At 30.8% G+C, this 22,620-nt stretch overlaps 1 protein-coding gene across 1 annotated transcript in view; it reads right to left on the bottom strand.

The window, feature by feature from the left end:
* ckn (caskin) overlaps positions 1 to 22,371 on the bottom strand; it is a 275,539-nt gene extending 253,168 nt beyond the window's left edge. The window contains exon 1 of the mRNA XM_064354844.1: positions 21,965 to 22,371. The gene's annotated coding sequence lies outside the window, so the exon portion shown is untranslated. The remainder of the gene's footprint in view (positions 1 to 21,964) is intronic.
* Between the last annotated feature and the right edge of the window lie 249 nt (positions 22,372 to 22,620).

Here is a 22,620-nt window from a genome sequence, read left to right as displayed (position 1 = left end):
ATATACCAAATTTCAATAAGTTTTGATGAATAGTTTTTATATTATTTAACTGTATCCATACTTTTTAGCGACCCTGTATAAATACGTATCAGTAACTTGATATTTTATTTTTATAAAAAACGTTGAAATCATTGACAATGATTTTTACAATTGCATTTACATTTTACAATTTGCAAAATGTAAGACACCTCAACTGAAGATTTTTTGTTTTATTTAAAGTTGTTAATTTTTTTTCAACTTTAGTTGCGCCCCTAGGCTGCAGCCTAGGTAGCCTATTGGGTAATCCGGCCCTGATCAGAGGACGGCACGAGTTGAGGTCAAAGGCCGCGCTGCATTTCATGATGCAAGCAACTCGGTTCTAAATGAAGCTATCAAACACCCAAGAAATAACGATCGGGTTTTATGAAATACACGTTCCATAATTCATTGCTTTTTTCAATTTTACAGCAACAGTGAAAAATGATTAAAAATATATTGCCGGATGGTGTAAATGTACTGAACTGGATACGTTCCGGGGGCTGTCAATGTTTCTTTTGCGATAGAGAGTGGATTGCAGGAATTGGCTGCAGGCGGAAAGCGTTTGAGCGAGTGTTCATTGCACAATTTTCAGCGCATTTTGTGAAAAATGAACGTTATTTCTGCTTGAATTAATTGAAAGCACAAATAGATTTCGAAAAAACTAGCACCAGACGCCCGGATAATTTTTGCTTGAATCCAATTAGCTGTTTTTTGTTTTTAATTTCCGGACAATGCTTGCAGGCCTTCGCTACTATACAGTTTTTATTTCAGAACTGTAACTGCATCACACAATGTGATGATAATTTTTTACATTAAATCGAGACAACATAAATTTTCTTTACAAATTAGCCGTTGAAACAACTGCACAACGGAGTTCAATTACGTTTTGTTGACTTATACATTTATTAATGACAAGGAAATAAATTAATTGATTTATAATTCATGAACAAAACGAGTTTATGCAAGAACAGTTTGTATTGTTATAATATAATTGATATTATAAATTACATCGTTACGTAAATCCGCAACATTATGACTTTAAGTAACAATTAACTGATTAATTGTCTGAAAAAGAAACAAAGCACTGTATATCAAACAACGCCATTTCTCTAGTAAACTACAAATTAATTAAAGCGCTTTACGACACACAACTCTGAGTAAAATTTCTACATATATGCAATTAGTACACATTTTGAAAGTTAATTTTTGGAAAATTTTTACATTTATCTTTTTGATTAGACAACATGCTAAAAAGCTGAATAGAGCATTTTCTCCCTAATTTACTGACTTCTATTTGATTTAAAATAATTTCGTAAAAAAATGAGTTTTTGAAAACAACAATCATTTTTAGCGAAATTTTTTTATTTTCTGAGAATATGATTATCTGAAAGTAATTTTTGACCAAAAAGTCAAATTCAAAATTTTATACTAAACCACGCGTATTCACTTTTGCATTTTAACATTAAAAATTATTTTTATTTATGAGTTGCTACTTGTGGCGTCGTAAATTTAGGTGACAATGTAATAATTGGGATAAGATTGTAAAAGATTTCGTTGGTATTTCAATGCAGGCATCAGTTTTATTGCAAGACTGTAAATAAGGGGCTTCAAAAAAGTCGGCTACTGGTAACTGATCCCTTTGTTGGCAAATTATACCATCTTCTAATAAATTACGCGTCTGGTTTGCGTCTAAATAAAAAAGACCGATTGTTTCACCAACCAAGTAAAAATTTATAATTCTGATGTCAGCGTTCGATGGGCTAGCAGGTAAGGATTCATCTGGTCTAAAAACTTTGTAGTTAAATTAACAGTTAGTGCCCAAAAACTCACAAAATTGCTACGACTTTATTTATTAAAAAAAAAATTAATAAAATCCGAAAATGATTCTTATCAATGTACAGGCTGGTGTGTGAAATTTCAGGATTTTTATTTTATTAGAAGTCGCGATTTTTTTGGGTGCGCGATAAGGTTGCCCATCCCGAAATAACGTCATTATTGAACCATAATTTTGTGATTTTTCAAACTTTTGCAAAAACTGACCTTTGAAAAAATAACACCATTTTCGATCCAATGATAAAATATTGCTAAATAAATGTATTTTTATTCAAGACGTGCGGATATACATCCTCAGAGTTAGGTAAAAGTATAGAGCCAAGCATTTTGTGACTAAACTATATGTATTTTACGAAAAAACTAATTAGTACTTCATCAAGTACGTTAGCAATCTGATAATTTCTTCAGAATAAATTAAAAAAATTTTTTTTTAGTTTTCAAATTATTATTTCTTTTTATTTTAATGGCACCCACTACGGCGATATTTTTGGTAAAAGACTAAAATTGCGTTTTAATGCAATAGTACTGTTTCAAACCAGTTTTTTTTATAAAAAATAATAAATATATAATAATTAGTTGTGTTTTGAGTTCTTTACGAAAACTTTTCGAACTTGGCCGAAGTAGTTATTGAACCATGGATATTTTTATTCGAGTAATTTGGTTCGTCATTTTTTTGCAAATAAAAGCATCCATAGATACAACCACTTCGGCCAACTTAAAAAAATCTTCGTAATGGGCTCAGAACGCAACTTTAATCATTTATTAAAAAAAACATTTTTAGTGCATTATCTTTTACCAAAAAAATCACCGGAGTCAAATCAGTATCCTAATCTCAGATCATTTGTCGAAGTTATACGGGAATTTAAAAATTTGCCAAAAATATTAAAATTTTAGTTATTTCACTGTAATAAATGACGAATAATGACCTAAAGACACTATTAAAGTTAGTATTAGCTGAAAATTGTACTTTTCGACTACTGAAACAATAGTTATAAATTTTTTTATTGATTAAAGTTAAATATCTTTTGAGTAATCAGCAAAAGACACTTTACCGTTACTGTTTTTAGACAGACAAAACCTCTTCATTTTTTATCTTTCTGATTACAGGAAACTAATAAAAATAATAAATCCTGTAAGTTTGTACTTTCTTCTTTAAAGTGGTGAAAGTTCTACTTTTCTGAGATTCTTAGTTTTTATATAAAGATTTTTCTAAAAAACCGTATTTTCGTCAAAAAATCAAATTACTTGAAAAACAAAGCAAAATCGACTAATAAAAATTTAGCTTAAAAAATCAGTGTTAAAAGCTACATCTAAAAATGCAAAAAAATAAAGTTGTTCCAATAAATAACACATAAGTTTGTGTTGTAGCTTTTTTCGGAGACACCCCTGTATAATTGAAAATAATCTGAAGTGAGTCAGGAGGTTAGTATGTACAACTTTCGTAAAAAATGATTAATTTTCTAACATTCGAAGGTCAATAAATGACTTTTTCACATCGCTGAGACACCCTGTATGTATCAGGCACAAAACGCTTGATTCCATAACTTTGCCTGTCTCTGTATAAGTTAAAAATGGTAAAATCATATCGTTTCCTATCCACTTTATTTTTCTTACAACTCGGTTCAGCAAAATTTTACAAAAATTACGATTTCACAATAATCGCTCGAAAAATGGAAAAATTGCTTTATTTAAAAAAATTTTTTTTGTAAGAAAATTTCACCAAAAATATAATGTACTTTTTGATCAAATTTTGTGTTTTTTAGATGATTTTTGGATTTTTCAAAATAATTACGTCTCTAGAAAACAGCTTATGTGGGACACAATTCCACAAAATAATCGCATTTCTTGAAAAAAAACTGTTGAAAAAAGGAAAATACTGGAAGAATGAAGTTTTGAACTTTGAACAAAAGTAATACCATTTTCAACATAATTCTGCGATTTTTCGGCGAATTTTTGATTAAAATAAAATTAAAATAAATAAGACACTTTTTACCTAATTTAGTGATTACTCGCTCGGTTTTAACAAATTGGATTAAAGAAGCACAAATAACACCGTTTTCGACGACTTTTTTAAAAAAATTGACACAAAGTGCAAAAATAGCTCTAGTACAGTTAGTGTAAAATAACATGCTAGGTCTCAAAAATTGCTTGAGGGGGTGGCAAAATGTAAATTGCAAACAGGCCTCTAAAGGACTTTTTAACTTTTAATACACATTTTAAGGAATTCAGACTTTAAAAATGAACAGTGATTGAGAAACAGATAATATAGCTAATGTGTGAATTAAATATTTCAGAAAAAAAGAAAAAAGTTTAATCCTCCGTTAATTGCCAGCACCAGCTTTTTTATTTAATAGATAAATATGCTGAACTATTTATCTAAGTATCACTAAAAGTTTCAAAGCGCAGCTGTCACTGCTTTTTATCAGTGTAATAATATCTATAGTCTATAATGTCTATTATAGGGTAAAGCATAAATAATTGACACTGCTACTAACTTCTCGGAACAAATTGCTCAAGTGGTGCTGCTTTTAAAGCGTATGCAGAATATTTGCTTAATGTTCATGTTAAAAGCAAGAAAGTGCCTCTCAAGGCAGCAGGAATGTTACCTTTAAGTGCTAAATAAAATCCACCTTTTTTCCTTTTATTACCTCGCTATAATAATAATAGTGTTGACAATCATCAGAACAGCACAATCTAAACATTATCTGAAGTAATTCACATTACATGATCTTTCATACCTCGCCGAAAGCATCAAGTTATGGTCATTAAACACTTAACAACTTTCCGTTGATCACAGTCTTTTGAAAAATAATTATACTCTTGTGCCTTGTAAACCATCTGATATTTAACAATAAGCATAATAGCTATAATATCAATTTTTAAGCCCAGTGGTTATAGGCTAATCAGTGTCGAAAAAAGACGAGTCGTAGATTACTTCACACAATTGGTAAATTACGAAACACCAGGTGGAGCCAATTTGTTCTTATCCGACTCAATCTACGACAGGATTTTTCCAAACTGTTGGAATTAATTTATTTAAAATGCCACAATAATATATGGAACTAATAATTTTGTTATTGCTTGACGTTTAACAATTATTTCTGTAAATACCTATTGGGTACGGCTGATTTACAGCCCATTTAGTTTTTAAATGTTTAAATAATTAAATATTTGTTATTTATGGGTCTATAAAATAGGCGCTAAAATTAATTAAACCGATTTAATAAAACGCAGAATGGATACTTGCGCGTAATTGTTCACCGAGTGATAAATTTTTCGGTGTTTATGGACTGAAATCGTGTTTTTGATGTTGGCTCTTGTTATTTAAAGTTTTAATCCCATCTGACAGTTTCCAACTCAATTTTTCGCGTGTTGCCTTAGCATAAACAAATTCCAAAGTATATATCTGGAGTAATTCCGCCCGAATGAACAGTCGCCAATCTGCAACGAGCGGATATGGAAATAAATGGAAATTCCGAAGTTTAATACAATTTCCTTGTGACGATGATGGATTTAATGGAGAAATCTGAAATAATTCATCAGTCATCGCCAAGTGTATTGAAATAAGACTTAGTGCAAACAAAGAGCCTTCAGACGCGAGTCTCGATTCTCTCGAAGGGATTATTCCGACGAGCGTCCAACATTTGTCATTTTCTGTTCTAATTAAAACAACGTCGGTGGAAACGTGCTCATCTAATGGAAGGTTCGCCTCTGGAAGTTGCGAATGGGCCGCAACAGTTTGTCGTTTTGCTTGTAAACATTACAGAATAATTGATGCCGAGCCTTAAAGGGGAATAATGGACGAGTTGAAGTTGCGGTTAAATTGCAGTTGTTGCCTGCTGGACGCATTTGTTTCCACTTCCAAACAGATGCCCTGGGTTGAAATAGGTCGCTGGTGAGGGAAAAGGTGCACATAATTTAACATCTCATATTTAGATATTTGCAGCAAAGTTTGAGGAATAATAATTTGGTTATTGGGTACGAATCCGTTGGAAACTTTGGCCTGGTTGGTAAATGCAAAAACATATACAGCTTTTTCAAACATAGTTGTCTACAATGGAGTGTTATACTCGAAAGTAAAAGTTTTTGGAAATTGCAGATTCTGAAAGTAGACACAAAATGATGTCTAGTACAATCGGTCTGAGTTTTTTTAAATCGGTGCTTTTTTAGTAATAATAGAAAATTCGCGCTGTGACGTAAACAATGTCTCGACTAATGATTCGTCAGTCTTTCGCTGCATACAATTAACGCTACGACCTACGTTTGGGTTGGTAAACGTCAAATACAAATGTCAAAACCGTGCGTTGTTGATTGTGACTGTGTTGTGTGCTAATATTTTGCAGGAGTTTGTGGTTTGCTAAAATAACTGCTCCTGCAGCACATCTGAAGTCGTATGTAACACAACAGAGGCAGAAATTAAGAAAAAAGTACGTCTTTCAAGCTATCTTTGTTGGCCCAGTTTTCTACCTCAAGTTTCTGTGACTGGCTGATTCAAAAAGGAACATTGCTGACGTCAGGCCAGGAATTTTTACCTTTTCAATTATTTTTCTCCAAAACGGTTGAGCTTTGATTAAAATAAAAAAATATGGGTCGCCTATTTTGTTCTTGGCTATCCGTATAAAAATTTTCATTTTTTAGTATAACACTCCATTATGTGTAGACACATAAAGCAAACAATTTATTGATAAGAACGCAATAGAGTAAATCGTAATTTGTGAAATTGTGAAATAAAATTATTTTCAAAAATAATAAGTAGATCTAGAAGAGCATAAGTCATAAAATGACTTTCCTTCTCCCTTAAATCAAAAATATGAACAAGCAACATTTTTCATTTAAAAAAATTAGTACCTTAGGAACGAGAACTACAACAACGATTAGAGGAAATACTTAAATGTAAAAATTAGGATTTAAAAAAAAATACGGAACCGGAAAGCCAATCTGTTATTTATCTTCTTCTTGCACCGGAGTCTTCAATTCTTCTGGTTGGTGCTACGTATCTAAGTTATTGGGACTGAATTAAATTATTGCCCAAATACTTTATATACACTGAGGTTTTTATTTTACTGAACACAGCACAACACACAAATCATTTAACTCCCATGTTTCAATTTTTTGTTTTTTTTTAATTAAAAAAAAAAATAAAAAAATTAGATAATACTTATATCCCATTTCAGTTCATAATAGAATTGCAACAGCGCCTTTGAATTTTTTGGAGTAGAAAAATAAAGCACAAATTGAGAGTTTCTGTAAAAGATAATAATTCTATGTTAAACTAAATCAAAGTGACACGTTTTGAGCTAAGAAAACACCATTTCATTCCAAAAAATTCAAATGCGCTATTGCAAAATTCTTTTATAAATCGAAATGGGTTATATTTATTTAAATTGAACCCTTTTTATTGCCGAGTAGATTCTCAAACGTCGAGTGATAGCGAGAAGTTTAACATCCACAAGGTGAAATAAATGAACCGATTTACACGAAAACGAAGTTAATACAACATTTTATTTTGTGAATTAGATTCAACAAGGCTTAAAATTGCTTTGAATTTGTTAAAAATAATCTGACATTTCGTATTGAGAAATGGCAAACAGTTGTCCAAACTTTCTTACACAGAAGGAAAATCGTAACTTTTGACACTGTTGAAAAATAAAAATTATTTTTTAAGAATATAAAAATAAAAAATAAAAAAATAAAATAAAACAAAAAATATTTTTTTATTTAAAAACATTAATATAAATGCATTAGGTTCTAGAGTTCTTAGATCTTCTATGGTAAAGAGTTTATTTCGCTGTACGTTACATGACATATTTAACACTATTAACTGTACTAACCTATATGTTTAGTTTTAGAAAATCCACATCAATTCATTGCAAATAAGTGTCATAAAAACGCTAATGTCCTGCAAAATAAAATCTTCTCTGTATACCTACCTACGAGGGTAAATCAATATTCATCAATTCTTAATTCGTTTTTGAAAAGCAGATCTAGATATTCTTTTGTCTGAATTTTTATTAGAGGTATGCATGAAGGTATTAAAGTTTTGTGATTTGTACACATTTTTCGTATAAATTAACAAAAGGGTGCATATACTTAACACATTATGGTGAAAATGTCTCAAAGATACAAATATTACTATATCAGTCATTTATAGGAGTCGTCTGCTGGAAAACCAAACTAAAGTGTTTGTTAGATTTTGGAACTATGGTCATAATGACTGTAATCATATGCTATGCATTATATGGCCACTGACCAGCAGGAAAGTGGTTCATACTTTGTACAACAGTTGAAGTTGCGGTTAAATTGCAGTTGTTGCCTGCTGGACGCATTTGTTTCCACTTCCAAACAGATGCCCTGGGTTGAAATAGGTCGCTGGTGAGGGAAAAGGTGCACATAATTTAACATCTCATATTTAGATATTTGCAACAAAGTTTGAGGAATAATAATTTGGTTATTGGGTACGAATCCGTTGGAAACTTTGGCCTGGTTGGTAAATGCAAAAACATATACAGCTTTTTTAAACATAGTTGTCTACAATTATGTGTAGACATACTAAAGCAAACAATTTATTGCTAAGAACCATTGCTTAATAACTCGTAATTTTCAAAATTTTCAAATTATTTTCAAAAATAAGTCACAAAATGCCTACAAAATGATCTACAAAAACAAATAAAGGAAATACTTCAATGTATAAATTAAGACTTAAAAAAAATTTAGGAACCGGAAAGCCATTCAGTTACTTATCTCCTTCTTGCACCAGAGTCTTCAATTCTTCTGGTTGATGTTACGTATCTAAGTTATTGTAACTGAATTAAATTACTGCCAAAATTCTGTATACACAGGTTTTTATTTTACTCAACACAGCACAACACACATAACACTATGTTATGTTATATTTTAACACTATGTTCTATTTTAAAAAATTTATATAAATGCATTACTTGAGTTCTTAGATATTCTGTATTATATGGTAAAGAGTTTATTTCGCTGTACATTACATAACACTCATAACACTTTTAATTGTACTAACCTATATGTTCAGTTTTAGAAAATCCACGTCAATTCGTTGCAGACTGTTCCATAAAAACGCTAATGTACAGCAAATTAAAATCTTCATTGTAAGTCAATATTCATCAACACTCTTAATTCGTTTTTAAAAAGGCCTTATTACACAGCAGATTTAGATATTCTGTTGTCTGTATTTTTCAAAGGTATCAGAGTTTTGTGATTTGTTCATATTTTTCATATTAATTAACAAAATTAACGCATTATGGTGAAAATGTCTCAAGGATTCAAATAAAGACAAACATTACTACATTAGTCATTTATAGGAGTCGTCTGCTGGAAAACCTAACTAATGTGATTGCTAGATTTCGGAACTATCTATGGTCTTAATGACCCTAGTCATAGCTATGATTTTGCTTTGTATTTTTATGGCCACTGGCCAGCAGGAAAATGGTACATACTTTGTATGAGGGTCGTTTGATATGATTGGTAAAAAACAACGATACCGTACATTAATCAATCTGGCGAATTGTACGTAGCAAGTTTTATCTTTCACACCCAGATTGCCAAAGTTGCAACGAAAAAACTTGAGCGGTTTGAACTTCAGAAACTTTTAAAAATAAGTTGTCTAAAGAAATTACGAAAATTGAAAAAAAAACATTTATTTAAAAAACTGGACACCCGCTCAGATTTAAGCTGAATTAAAGGAAGTATGTGGAGACTCCGCTCTTTCTTTAAGAACAGTTTACTTCTGGATAAACAAATTTAAACGGGGCCAAACATCCACCCAACATGGAACGCGCTGTGGAAGCTTTTTCCAAGTCGCTACTTGTTGAAAAAAAATGTTAAAAAAATTTATAAAATTGTTATAGAAAATTGCTAAATGAGAGCGCGGGAACTAGCTGAGACCGTGAACATCTTCTCTGAATAGGTGCACTTTTTCCTTCACGAAAATTGAAAATGAAAAATACTTGTGCAAAGTGGGTGCCGTGATTGTTGATCAAATGTGTATCGAGAGAACATTTCCCCAGAATGTTCAATCGCGTTTAACAAAAATCCTAAGTGTCGGCATCCGCTATACACACCTGGTATAGCCCCATGAGACTTCTAGTGTTTCCAAATTTAAAAATTTGACCTGATGAGAAAATATTTGGTTCAAACGAAGACGTCATATTCGAGGTGAATGACCATTTTGCAGACTTCGAAAAAATTTTTTTTCCGAGAGTTAAAATAATGAGAAAGCCTTTAGACGATGTTTATTAGTCCTAATGGAGATTACATTAAAAAATTAAAAATATAGTTTCCAAGCTTTTTCTTGACCTAGGATTTTTACCACAAGGAATGTAAATCTGTCATGGTATTTTACAAGGCATCCTTGATATCACAATTGCAACACTCAACTAAAGTTTTTCTTATACCGGGTGCTCAAAAATCGGCGCACCAACTCAATGGAGTGTGGTAGAGAATTGCTTACACATAAAGGTAAAACTAGTAAAAAAATTCTTTGTATTAAAGTTATTGATAAATAACAAATTTTAAATAAATGATATGTGGCAACGTTGTCTAACAATAGAGATCACAATTGAATTTGATCAACAATAAAAATAAATTATTTTTGAAATGATTTCCTAGGAAATAATTCCCAGTGTTGGCACATCTACAAACTATGATTTTTTTGATGAATTTTATTTTTTCTAAATACAAAAAACTGCTAAAGTCTGATAGGAAATTTAAAAATAAATATTCATCGTTTTGTTAGGGAACGATTACTTAGTGCGAAACATAAAAACATTAAAAAATAATGAAAACTGAAGAAGTTGACAAAATAAGTTTGTAGCTCCAGATTTTTTAAAATATGACTTTAGGAATTTTTTCAACATTTTTCCTGTAATCTGCACTTGCTTCTCAATAACGTACCACTGAGTTGGTGCGCCAGTTTTTGAGCACCTTGTAGAAGCCAGATTCGCTTTTAGTATTTTTGAAAATCGTTTTAATTCCTGATTACAACGATGTATCACACAATATGATCGAATCTTACATTCTGATCAAAACTGAGAAAAAACACTTTCGCGAAGAGTGCTTTGAAAAAAACGTCAACAATTTTGTTTTTAGACAAACTAGATTTTGGAAGTTTAAGGTTCACATTTCTGCCAAGCTTACTTATTTAAAAAAAAGTAAACGACATGATAAGCTACAATTTTATTCTTCAGAAAACAAGAGAATAGAAAGTTATAAAAATTCTACTCGCATATTTAATAGAACTGTCAAAATTTAATTTGTTAAACAACATTTTTGACGTTTTTTTTAAAGCACTCTTTGCAAAAACGCTTTTTTCTTAATTTTAATCGGCAATAGGATTCGGTCATATCATGTGATACGCCGTTGTATCAGGAAATTTTGGGGGTAGGTACGCCATCGGTAAATGTTGCTCAGATTTAATGCAAAACAAAATTAAAATTTTGTGAATACAGTAGCTGTGACTCTTGTAGAGTAGTAAACCAAACGATGCACACAAGACACAAGACTAATCAAATTCTCTCGGCTACTTTTTCTTTTGAGAACAAATTACTCGCCTTTACTACCCCAGTATCTTGCTCTTCTAAATTCTTGTCCTGGATAAAGCTTTACATCTCCAATATCACTAACGCCGTTTCCATTCCTTGGCAATTTTCTTTTCACAGCATTGATAATGTAAAGACCGTCGAAATTTTGTTGGTATTGAACGATTATTACGACACTAAATGCAATTACGGCTTTATCCTCTTTATTGCATCGAGTCCAGTTTACGACTTTAATCAGGACATTTTTACGTCGTGATCGTGTGTACTGTACGTAATTGTCTCATTTGATATAGGTGGCTCGTCAGATGGTTGTACAAAAGTAGGCGGTCGAGGCAATTTTGCGGTGTTTACGGAAGCTCGATTTTAATTTTAAATCTCGCTCCCTCGAGCATCAATTAATTGGATATTTATTGCTCCTTCAGCACCTTCTATAGCAGCTTGTTACTGTTGTTGCGTATAATTTTAACACGATATGAAGATGCTTTTTCTGCCGTTTCCTTAAATGATATGTGATCTAGATTTAATGGAATTATATCCTTACAAAGTGCTCGCTCCGGACAAGAAACTCGAGATCCGTAATTTGTTAAGTATGTAAATGGAGGATTGGTACTACAACCAGAGGACGTGCTACACATTCATGTTAATCTTTGCGTCGACTGAAACACTTCTTCAATCGGAATTTCTGCAGAAAAACTCTGCAGGTCATACGATTTCTCCAGGGCCGGATTACCCATTAGGCCCACTAAAGTTGAAAAAAAATAACAACTTAAAATAAAATAAAACTTTAAATAAAACAAAAAATCTTCAAAAGTTGAGGTGTGTTACATTTTGCAAATTGTATAATGTAAATGCAATTGTAAAAATCATTGTCAATGATTTCAACGTTTTTGATAAAAATAAAATATCAAGTTACTGATACGTGTTTATACAGGGTTGCTAAAAAGTATGCATACAGTTAAATATCATAAAAACTATTTATCAAAACTTAGTGCAATTTGGTGTATGCTAAAGAGAATATAAATTATATCGTTTCAGACGTTTATTAAATTTTTATCTCTATTTGTTGGTCGGATACAAAGCTAACTTGATTTTTTTAAATAGCAACAAGGATCAAATTATATTTTTGAGAAAAATACCTTAATTTAATCAAAACTTAAAAATTTAGAAAAATGTAAAATTTTGTTAGCCTTGAAAATGTTGTCTTTATTTATCTTTAGCTCTTTGCTGTTTAAAACTGACCAAAAAATAAGTAGTTAAAAAATGTTTTCTGACTCCATGAGAACTTTTTTCGCTCAGCTTTACTTAAATGTACCATTATTAAGGTAATTATTGCACCCAAGTTTAATTTTTGGCTAACATACGAGTGACAGATATCGCTCATAACACTATTTTTTTCAAAGCTAACTTAGTTTTACTATTCCAGAAAATTTTTGAACTTTAATTTTTTTACCTTTTAATAAAAGTAAACGTGGGTATTATGTAACATCACTAAATTCAGGAAAAAATGCTCTTTTAAAAATAATAAATTTGACCCTTCATGCCATTTAAAAAAAATCAAGTTAGCCTTGTATTTTCAAAATAAATGACGATAGAAATTTAAAAAAGCTCTTAGATGATAGTATTTAAACACTTTAAACTGTCTACCAAATTTCAAATTCTCTGTTAAATCGTTCTAAAAATATTTTACTGTATCCATATTCTTTAGTGACCCTGTATAATTATAACAAATATGTACAAATACCCTAAACATACCTTGTTTATTTTCTTGATATGAAATCACTTTAAATGCATTTTTGAAGGAAAGTAGGTATACTATAAGTCTTAAACGAAACATGACGAATTAAATTCTGTTGTGTATCGGTCGTCTACAATCGTTTTTGAGTTCAAATTAATAAAAACATATTTAAAATCAACACTAAATCGAAATTTGGATAACAAAGAGTTTGTGAGCTAGTTGGGCAGAGAAAACAGTGAAACTGGTTTCAAAATTCTATATAATATACAAAGTGAGTCTTCTAAAAATATATTACATTTCAAAAACTAGTAATCACACAGAAATTAATTAATGCTATTAAATACTTTCTTAATAATTTTCTCTATGCATGTGACTTCACGAACTATTTACTATTCACGAACTGGAATTTTGTAATTTCTACTATCATTCTATATATCGATGCTTATTTAGATATTGTGTTGAGCAAAAAATTCTTAAGAAAATCGTTGCCAGTCTTAAAATTACGCTTTTTCATTTTTTGTTTTTTTTTAAATTAATTAAATGTTGGAGTTAGCGTCACTTTTTTAAGATACTTTTTTCATAAACCAACATTTAAGCATCGCTTCTTTTTAGAATTACATAAAATATTATTTTTACCATTTAATTAATTTAATTAGAAGAAAATGTAGAAAAATTCTGAAACTATTTACATGCATAGAGAACTGTGTAATTATTAGTTTTTAGGATACTGTAAAACATACGTACTCACAGACTCACATTGTAGGTACTGTACTTATAAACAATCATCAGTGATAAAGTTGGTATTATGTGCTCAAAAATTTAAATTCAAGAAGCCTCTTATGCTAGAAGACGTATAGGAACAAAATGGTATACCAACTTATTTTTTTAATTACGTATAATTTGCTTGAAAGTTTAACATTTATCTTAAAAAAATTAGAATGCGCACAGAAAAATATACGGAGCTCCAGAACTACAATCTGCCCCTCTAGTACCAGTTCTTTACCAAAATTTATCAATTATAATAAAAACCGTCAAAAATTTAAATTTTAAACTTATTTAGTTTTGTGTGAAAGGAGTTTTTTTCAGTTAATAATTGTAATTCCAGTGATGTTATTAATAAATATTCTTATATGAAATGTCGTAAAATTCGATTTTAGAGTAGGTAGGGAGACTTAAGTGTTCTGTTTTTTTATTCGTTATTTCAGATTTTTTCTTTAATTTTATTAAATTATTTAATGTTCTATACATGTGTTTACCCTGTTTAAAAAACCTACGTAATACAAAAAATAATAAATCATTTAAAATTAAGCATTCTTGAAAAGGTGTAGGAGGGGGGCACCGAGTCAACTCCTACAACTATAATCCGGCGCTGGATATCTCCTTCGAACCCGCGATTGAGGTTAGTGACACTTTCACAGTTTTTAACAATTGATTTATTAAAAATTGAAGCTAGATATCGCTTTGTGTTCCTCACAATGCCCAATAAAATACCCAAGATGTCACAATATGAGCTACAACTGCAAAGGTGTAACTTGATATATTCCAATATTTCATCTCAAAATTCTGTTTAGCATTGTGGAACTTTTTATGATGGATCACGCATTCATTCATTGACAATTCATCACAAAATTGCAGATATCAGTGTGTAATTTAGCACCTGCGAGACAATACGCTCTTGGTAAGAATGATGGGCTTTAATATTCATCTTGGGCACACCCGACCGTCTCGACCAACTTTTTTCGCTTTGTAACAAACATTTAATGTCACCTGTCTCTCTGAAATGGTCTAAATTAGGATTATTGCCGAAAAAACCTGTGCAAATTAATTGCGTCACCTAAATTTGGACGCGAAAAGAGAAACTTCGTTAAACTTTTTTACATATAGCACAGATTTAACGCACGTAAAACTTTATGACGTTGTTGATTACATCCTGTTTTACTGACGCCCGTTAGGAGATAATAGCAAATGAGATAAGGTGCGCTAGAAAAGAACTAAAGCTTTATTTGCGCGGATATTAAATAGAGTAAGTACCTGTGTGACTAATGGACGCTGTGTACAATATCACCGGTAGATAAATGGCTTGATTTATAGTTCAAAAGGTCATATTTATTTTTCACTTTGAAATTGTATGAGAAACGTACGGAAACTTACAATAGCACCGTTCTATATAAGGTTGAAAGGCAATTTATTTTATGTAAGCATTTATTGCTTTACCTATCTTTGATGGATATCTAAGCAAGTTGGAATCTTTCGCATTCCTTTCAGTTTTATGAAGAGCATACAAGATGTTGATGTGACGTTGATATTCTGCAGAAGCTCAACTAGCAGCGAAATTACTAAATTTATGACTCTTTCAAGTAAACAGTTTGTATACACACAAAAAACTGCATTATAACTTTTGCAATGCAGATACAGCCGAACTAAAAGCGAAAAAATGTTGTAAATTCCGAGTGAATAATGTCCGCAATAATCATAAATATTGTTTTTTCGATTGTGGAGTTGTTTATTGTATTAATTTTGTGGAATACCCTTGGGTTATTAGCATTCGAAAGGTAATTTCAGTGGTTATTTATGACGGTATAAAAAGCACTTAATGTAGTGCTGTTTAATATCTGTTATAAAAATTCAACGATTCAACCGTTTAAAAAATATTTCATTGTATCATACAAAACTATACCGGGTGCTCAAAAATCTGCGCACCAACTCAACGGAGTGTGGTAGAGAATTGCTTACACATAAAGGTAAAAATAGTAAAAAAATTCTTTGTGTTAAAGTTATTGATAAATAACGAATTTTAAATAAATGATATGTGGCAACGTTGCCTATCAGTCGTGATCGCAATAGAATTTGATCAACAATAAAAAGAAATTATTTTTGACAAGGTTTCCTAGGAAATAGTTCCCAGCGTTGCCACATCTACAAACTGTGATTTTTTGATGAATTTAATTTTTTTTTAAATTAAAAAAACTGCTAAGATCTGATAGTAAATTTAAAAATAATTATTCATCGTTTTGTTAGGGAACAATTACTTGCGAAACATAGAAACATTAAAAAATAATAAAAATTGAGAAAGTTAGCAAAATAAGTTTGTTGTTCCAGATTTTTTAAAATATAACATTAGGAATTTTTTTAAGATTTTTCCCGTGATCTACACTTGCTTCTCAACAACGTACCACTGAGTTGGTGCGCCAGTTTTTGAGCACCCGTATATAATCGGATGTAGTATAGTTGTGTATGAACCAATTTATTACACAATATTTATTTTCTTTCATTTTTATAGCAGGGTGATTCACATGTCTCATATCACTTCTTGAATAGTTTTGGTAGGGTAGTGATAAAAGACATGCAATTTAAGTTAAAAGTTCCTGGGAGCCTTTTTTCACGAGATATAGCTAATCAAAAGTTAGATTTTTGGGTTAACTTTTTTTGTCTTGAATTTAGTTGGCAGAAATGACTGAAACGAGAGACCTTGCAACAGTAAACAGATACCTCTTAAAAAAAACACCATTATTTCGTGTCTTGTCTTGTACAAGACATTTAATTTAATTTAATTTAATGTTGCAAGCTCAACAATAAATTATAAATCTTTTCTTCATCAAATATTAGAGGAAGTGTATCATATTGGCAGGGAATTTGGAATAAATTCGGAATATCACAATCAATGTAATCCTCTCTAACATGAAATGAAAAAAATGAGTGCTAAAAACCAGCCGCTATCCACACGGCAATTTTGAAAACTTTTACTAATGATACATAGAATCTTTACTATAATAAAAGAACCTTCATCGTAATTGTTTAAACTATGAACTCACATTATTAGTTTATTATGATTGTGTTTTGGTTTTGTGAAAATTTCCAGAATTAAAAAGATGACAGAGTTTGAGATAAGGATGCCATGATCCTTAGAATACTAAAATAATACATATATATTTTTGGCTATTTTGTTTAAGAAATATTAAAATCAAAGATTACACAAAGATAGATTACCTGCATAAAAATAGTAAAACTATAGATTTATTTAGTTAACATAACAGAGCTCAACAAATAAAACATTTTTTCTACTTGTAATTTTTAAAATTGGAACAAAAAACATAGAGAAATGTGTTCCCGCCTATGGGTACAAATACAAGAGTTATGAACTATTTTTTTTGTGAGAGAAACGGACAATTTGATCAATTTAAAACAACAATAAAATTGTTGTTATGAATACAAACTAATAATTAAACACTGATCGGCTTGTTTGCACAAAAGAAAGGAAGAAAACAGTGAAAATAATGAATGAGAATTTTGCAAAATGTTATATAAAAAATTTGTTGTACTTGATGAGTTTTCTTACATGGTAAAATTAACACACGTGTTTCTGATACACCCTGGATAGTAATCGCAAAACTTCCAATAATTTGGAAATAATAATAAAATAAAAAATAATAAAATAATTTTTACTCTAAGTGAAAACACAGAGATTTTTGGTTTGTTAGAAATTTTGAGGTTTCTAATTCTTGTCTTGTTTAGTCATTTGAATCATCAAAGATAAGTAATTTTCCAATAATTTAAAGCATTTTTTATTGAGCCAACTCGTCTACTTTTCACTTATTCCTTTACAACTTGTATTGTGAAAATGGAGCGAATTCACTCAATATTTAAGATGGTTGCTAAAGAAAATAATAATAATAATAATGAATGTTTTTTATTAAAACTTAACTTTCTTTGAGAGTTGCTTGAAAAATATTTTAAAATTATTCTATCACCATTCCGAAGAAGAAGTGTTATATTGTTAAAATACCATGCAGTCAAAAGGATTAACACTGATAATTTTTTTGTAAAAATAATCTATATTTAGCAGTATACATTAAGCTTACAATTTTCACCTAGCGTTTATTATTTTCCCCTAACGTTTACTATTTATACAATCTGTCTATAAATGAATGAAAGTTTACTGCTTTTTTCCAGAAAAAATGAACAATGTTAGTATATGCGAAATTTGGTTTTGCTGGTTACCTGAGTAGATATAAAAATTGGTACTTTTCAGAAATTTCATAGAAATAAAATAATTAAATGCGGCAAATTCAAACTCCAGAACCACCTGATATCCTACACTCTTTTATAAACAGTCCGTACTTATTAAGTGTACTTGGCATTTAATTAAATTACCGAGAGTTTAATTTGTTCCCATAAAACTTTGAAGTTTTAGTTTATCTAGTTGCCATTTTATTTTTTGGTGATTCTCAGTGCTATAACCTGGCTATTAAGCTATTAAAAGTGACGGACAGTTTGAAACAAAAGGCTTGAGAAAGGTAACAACTAATGTGAAAGCCCTATCTTTCTATGTATTGTTAATTTGTAGATGATATAAATGTTTTCAAGATTTATTATTGGATGATCCAGAGGTGAGTACAAGTAACATAACTTTTTTTTTTGAGTTCGGAACTCATTTACTAGAAGACTAGCAGTTTTTGTGAAACACAATGAACCTATTTTAGCATTTTTTATAAGTAGTCTTTTTTCAAAAGTTTTACATTGTTTCCTGACAATCATAGGTACTAAAGTCGTTTTCTTTGTGATGTACTTCTGTTTCTATTGCAATTTCTATTAAATTTAGAATTTGTTGAAAGATATTCTTTTCAGAAAGATATCAAAGTTGTCAACTGCACAACAACGGCCTATTTGCTTAATTTTTTTATTCGAAAAAACCATCAAAATTTTTCATTTTGCAAAAATCTTACAAAATTTACAAAGTAGACCCCACAATCTTTATAACAACAAAAAACTCATAAAAATGCCGAGCAATGACGCAATAAAATGTAGGGTGTTGCTTTGAAAAAATCGAGTTATTGCCATTTTAATTTGTCATTTTCAGAAAATCGTAGTAGGCGATAGAATATCGATTCCAAATTCATTGAAAAAGATGCACTAAAGCTTAAGGAATCGTCTGGAAAAAGTTGGTTCAGGTATCTTGAATGACTCTAAAGTTATGAATTTTTCTGTGAGTCTATTTTGACACATACATTGACAGTCAAAAACTACGAGTATGAGAGATAAGTTTAATAATAAGCCTTTATTTACTACAGGAGACCCATTTACAGTAAATAAATACAAAAACTTAGAACTACACTAATACTATACTAATGATAAAGACGAAACAATCTTCCTCCACGAATCATAGTTGATATCACCGTCTTTACATACATTATTAAATAGGGTAGTCATTAATACGATAGGAGACTTATCAGCTACATTGGTCCTTCTCGCTATAGGATAAAATGTCATGGCTTGTCTGGAGTTTAAACGTGGAACAGCAAAATTTAACATATTTAATAGCCAAGAACAGTCGATGTTATTATTAATTAAATTATACAGAAATTTAATTATAATACAAATACGGCGAAACTGTAAAGATTGGAGACCGAATCTATTCAAAAGCAAGTTCTGGTCATAGCCCCTTATAGGATAATTTCCATCTATTATAAAAACTAGGAATTTTAGGAATCGTCGCTGTATGTTTTCGAGTTGATCTATATGGATTTTATAAATCGGGTGCCAAATAAGTTTAAGAAACCTAGGTGCGTTATATGGACAATTTAATGGCTATTTCAAAAATGTAACAAATGTTTGGAGTTCTTATTTATAAAAAAAGAACATATTAGTGTATTTTAATTTGAAACTATATAGAAATCAAAATACAGGGTGTAACGAAAAAATGGCGACAAAATAGAACCAGAGATTCTCCAAGTCAAAATAAAACGATTTAACCCAATTTATCTCTATACCAAGTTGCACCTTTTAAAAGTTAGAGGACGCCAAAGTTAAAAAATTATTTTCGATTTTTTTTAATAACTATTTTAATGGAATAAGCGATTTCAATGAAATTTGGTAAAAGTAATTTGCTATCAAAACCACATATTTTGATGCTGTTGCTTTTTTTCTTGTTTGTAAAGTTCTCACCAATCAACAATTTAACACATTTTGAGACAAATTGTTGTAATACGTTATCGGAGTGGTGTAACTCTTTTTTATTTGAACAATTTTTGTAATTTATAAAATTTTTGTATTGACCTCGGTTTTGAAGTAAAAAATAATTTATGTCGACGTGTCAAAATTTCAGACGTTCACCCATTTATTATTTATTGGGTTTCCAATATTTTTTTTATTTTTGCTTTAGTTCATTTATGTACGTGTATGTGGGACAACAATAATGTAATTATTTTTTAATTTAATCCAACAAAGGCATTTTCTTTCAAAATTGTGAATTTCTAAAAATCGTTCGATTTGTATCCAACACAATTAAATAAAATCTACACTGTCGTTACGGAAAAATTATTATTGACAATAATAATAAGTAAAGTTACAACTTAATAATTAAATGCATTTTTAAAACCAATAATAATAATTAACGAACGTCCGAAATGTTCTTCTATTTAAATATTTTTTATTCCAAAATCAAGGCTGATAATTTTTTTTATAAAATACAGAGAGTGATCAGAAATCTTTCGTCTTTCGAATAAAAAAAGAATTACACCATTCAGATAACGTATAATATAACTTATAAAAATATGTTCTTAAATGTGTTCAATAGTTGTTCAATAATACTTTACAATAACAGAACAATAAAAGAAATAGCACCAAAACAAAACAATAAAAGTCGTTTTATTTGACTTGGAGAATCTCTGTTTCCATTTAATTTCCATCTTTTCGTTACACCCTGTATTTTCAAAACGTGCCTTATTGTCAGACTTATTGTAAAAAAAAACAAATAACAGCTTGCACAAAAAAATATGGAGCTTGTATGCACTCACTCTGTTTATAGGTGAAATTTTTGGTTTTCACAATTTTTTACGGTGTTGTCAAGTTGAAAAGTAAATTTTGCTTTTATTTGTTATTATTTGCAGCGTTTGATCAACGACTTGATGAAAACTTAAAAAGAGAAAACTCACCAGTCATATGAGTTCTTTGATAGTCATTTCAGCTTTCAGCACTGAAAAATAATAAACAAATATTTGCTTATCCTGCCATTGCGGTACGATTTTTTCCCGTTTTATTGGAGCATTCTATACAAAAGTGCGGTTTTAATTTAACTCTGCTCCAACAATGCATCAAATATGAGCCGCAAAAGCTTTTACCTTTATTTAAAGTGTTTTATTCATATCTCTGATTGACAGTGGATTGATACAATTTTAGTTTCACCGAGTCCAATTTAATTTATAACGAGGTGAAGAATTGCAGGAATGAGATGAGCACAGGAAACAACATGTAACGAAATAGCATGTAATTATGTATTACCTCACATTACCTTGCAATAATTGTAATTTGATTCTATCATTGAGTTTACAAGAAATCTGATACGAACGTGACCTTAACGTCAAGCTGTGTAACAGAACTTTTAATAAAATAAAAATCACAACAAAGAAAACATTAAGTCAGAGCGAAATATTTGCATAAAGATTGAATTATCGAACTAGTCCGAGTAGGAAATATTATTTAATGGTCTCTGATTCAATAAAAAATTAAATGGGATCTGAAAGCAGTTTAATAGTGAAATTTAAATCATTAAAGCCAGACTACGTGACTACATTATCAAGTTAACCCCAACTCGAACACAATAATTAAGTTATCAGTCAGTATTGGAATAAAAATGATTTGCGGGCAATGTGCAGGAATGTCCGAGACATGACGGCTTCAATTAATAAATTATTCAGAAATTTATTTAGAAAATAACAATTTATTGGAATGCAGCTGATAAGAGTGCGTTGTTTGTGGTGTATTGGACGGACACCCAGCGTGGCATTAATGGCCCCATTTGAAAAATCAAAGTACTCACCTGTAGAATTTCGGCGTCAACAAATCAATTCTTGATCCGTCCCAGCGTCAAACAAAACCAAAGTAAAACAGTCATTTATCCTCGGCACTGAATGAATTTATTGTTTAGTCATTACTGGGGACCTTGAGGGCGTAATGAGTCCTTATTAAGTGGAGTAAGTCAAACGCCGAAGGGCCAAGTTAGGGTTCAATCCCCTTGCCGTCGTAATGCAAGCATGACATAACTGCTCCATATCTCCATTCAAATTTGGGCACGAAACACTCGCCAAGCACACTTCGGTACCGAGGGAGAGTCCGGGCGAAGTCCGGAAGCGTTTCCGGAGTGTCACTCACTAACACAGTTTTACGTTTCGTTTTCGTAATACATAACGTAGAATTATTAGTCGAACTGGTCGGTGTATGTAGTACAGACTTGTGTCAGACTGTTATATCGATTAGGCGTCGCGACGAGAGCGCCGGTCGCTAGGGTGCAGTGTTGAAAGAGACGGAGCGTCGCGGTGCCACAATGCTGGCTCGGAATCGCTCCGGGAGTGATTTAAGTTATTAACTTCCAGACGCTGATTCCGGATGGTCATCATCGCTTACGACTTGCCGACTTAAAAGCTCTCGAACAGACCGTGAAATGAAACACTTTGCCGGGGAAAACTAGCTCTTGTT

The sequence above is a fragment of the Tribolium castaneum genome, chromosome 1, assembly GCF_031307605.1.
Source record: "Tribolium castaneum strain GA2 chromosome 1, icTriCast1.1, whole genome shotgun sequence".
Taxonomy (NCBI): Eukaryota; Metazoa; Arthropoda; class Insecta; order Coleoptera; family Tenebrionidae; genus Tribolium; species Tribolium castaneum.
This window is presented reverse-complemented; position numbering and strand designations above follow the sequence as displayed.